Below are 2,831 nucleotides of genomic sequence, written 5' to 3'. Positions count from 1 at the left end.
ATTCACATAATTTGAAGAGGAAAAGCAGCATGTTGTTTTAAATAGGCAGGTGAGGGACCACTGGGTAGCTCAGTTGGTTAAATTTCTGACTTTGGCTCAGGTCATGATCTTCGTAGCTTGTGTGTTTGAGCCCAAATTTGGCTTTCTGATGTCACCCCAGAGCCCAGTTTGGATCTTCCATCTCCTTCTCTCTATGCCTCTCCACCACTAGTGCTATCTCTCAAAAATAAACAAACATTAAAAAAAATAAAAATACAGGGCACCTGGATGACTCAGTCAGTTAAGTGCAAACAGCCCAGAGCCTGAAGACTGTTTCCAATTCTGTGTCTCCCTCTGTCTGTGCCCCTCCACCATTCACATTCGGTCTCTCTCTCTCTCTCTCTCAAAAATAAACATAAAAAATCTTTAAATAAATATATAAAATAAAAATAAATAAAATTGGCTGGAGTTGATTACCTGGGTGGCTGAGTTGGTTAAGTGTCTGACTTCAGCTCAGGGCATGAACTCATGGTTTGAGCTTTTGAGCCCCATGCCAGACTCTGTGCTGACAGCTCTGAGCCTGGAGCCTTCTTCATATTCTGTGTCTCCTGCTCTCTGTCTACCCCTCCCCCATTCATGCACTTGTGTGTGCATGCTCTCTCTCTCTCTCTCAAAAATAAATAAACATTAAAAAATACTTTTTTAATTGGCAGGTGCTATGAAGTTAGAAAGTACAGATTGGAATAGTGGCTCACACTATGTTTTTATTTACCTCTATGAATTTCACTTTCCTCAGAGAAGTATAGTTATGAAAAAATGAGTAATATGTGTGAATATATTTGTAAATTATAAAACCATAAACTAATGGTATTGTTAATGACTGCCATGAAATGAAATCAAATACTTGGTTATTTTTAACAGATTAAACATACTCTCTCCAAAATGATGATATTCAAAGTGGAGTCTCTGGGTCCTAGAATAGGAAATAATAGATATTTGTTAAGATCCAAATAGTTCTTACCTGCCTCAGAAACTGTGTATCACAATCTCAGGAAATGGATTATAAATGCCTATATTTTTATTTATTTGTTTATTTTATTATTACATGTCTTCAATCCCTTCCCTTATGAGCCAGAAGAGAAATTCAAAAAGCTAAAATCAGAGCTGTTAGCACCACTCCTGATAGTGCAGACACACTTGGTGCCCCTCCGCCAGAAATCTCTTACTGCACGTGGTAATGTGTACTGACATGTTATGCTCACATGCAGTTTTCTCTTCTACATTATTCCAGGTATAACAAAGTAAAATGGATAGGACGAATTGGACGGAGATTGAGTTCATTCTGCAGGGACTTTCTGAGTACCCCAAAGTGGAAAAACTCCTTTTTGTGATGTGCTTGATGATGTACCTGGTGATCCTGCTGGGGAACAGTACCTTGATCCTACTCACTCTCCTGGATCCCCGCCTCCATACCCCCATGTACTTCTTCCTCGGGAATCTTTCCTTCCTAGACATTTGTTACACATTCTCCTTTATTCCCTCAGTGTTGATACACTTTCTATCACGGAAAAAAACCATCTCCTTCACTAGATGTGTTGTTCAGATGTCTGTCTCCTACACTATGGCATGCACAGAGTGCGTGCTCCTAGCAGTGATGGCATATGACCGTTACGTGGCCATCTGTAACCCTCTGAGATACCCCATCATCATGAGCAAGGCACTTTGTATTCAGATGGCAGCTCTCTCCTGGGGACTTGGCTTTCTCAACTCACTGATATAAACTATCCTTGCAATACTGTTGCCCTTCTGTGGGAAAAATGTCATTAACCACTTTGTTTGTGAAATATTGGCCTTTGTCAAGCTGGCTTGTGCTGATATTACTTCGATTGAGATTGCTATAATGATAGGCAATGTGATATTTTTATTTGTTCCATTATTGTTCATTTGTATCTCCTACATTTTCATCCTATCTACTGTACTAAAAATGAATTCAGCAGAAGGAAGGAAAAAGGCCTTTTCTACCTGCTCAGCCCACTTAACAGTAGTGACCATGTTTTATGGGACAATCCTCTTCATATATATTAAACCAAAGTCCAAAGACTCTGCTTTTGACAAACTGATTGCTCTGTTCTATGGAGTAGTCACTCCCATGCTCAATCCTATCATCTACAGCCTGAGGAACACAGAGGTGCTTGGGGCTATGAGAAAATTGATGAGTAGACACTGGTTTGGGAAAAAAGTATAAAACCTTACACTTTGAGCTCATGCACAAAATGAGCTCATAGTTTTGAGGCAAAAGTTTTTCATAAAAACATAACAAAAGAAATAAAGTTTGTATGTAGAATCACAGACTTTAGGAGTTGGAAAGAAATTTCTAGATAATTATCTTACTTTACCTTTTAATGAAAATGATTTATAAAAATGTAGACACAACTGGTATAGTAGCAAGAGTAAAATTTAAGGAATAAGAGAAAAAATGTAATTAAACTTTTCCAATAAAATCCAATACAGATTCTCTTCAACTGATGGAGTTGTATCCTGGTAAACCAACTGAAAGTTGAAAGAATCATAATTCAAAATGTCTTTAATATACCTAATCTACTGAACATCATAGTTTAGCCTAGCTTACCTTGAACATGCTCAGAACACTTACATTATCCTGTACTTGGTCAAAACCATCTCATATAAAGCCTATTTCCAATAGAGTGTTGACTGTTTCATATAACGTATTGAGTACTGTACTGAAATTAAAAACCAGAATGTTGCATGGGTGTGGAATAGTTGTGGGTATATCAGCTGTTTACATTTGTGATCACATGGCTAAGAATGGAAGCTGGGACCACTGCCATTGC

The 2,831-nt window shown here is 38.0% G+C and overlaps 1 pseudogene; it reads left to right on the top strand.

The window, feature by feature from the left end:
* Window positions 1-1,285: 1,285 nt before the first annotated feature.
* LOC120227546 lies at window positions 1,286-2,224 on the top strand (annotated as a pseudogene).
* Window positions 2,225-2,831: the final 607 nt, after the last annotated feature.

Source organism: Hyaena hyaena, unplaced genomic scaffold (assembly GCF_003009895.1).
Source record: "Hyaena hyaena isolate Hyena2069 unplaced genomic scaffold, ASM300989v1 scaffold_2481, whole genome shotgun sequence".
In the NCBI taxonomy this organism is placed as follows: Eukaryota; Metazoa; Chordata; class Mammalia; order Carnivora; family Hyaenidae; genus Hyaena; species Hyaena hyaena.
The sequence above is the reverse complement of the archived record's forward strand: the minus strand, read 5'-3'. Positions and strand labels throughout refer to the sequence as shown.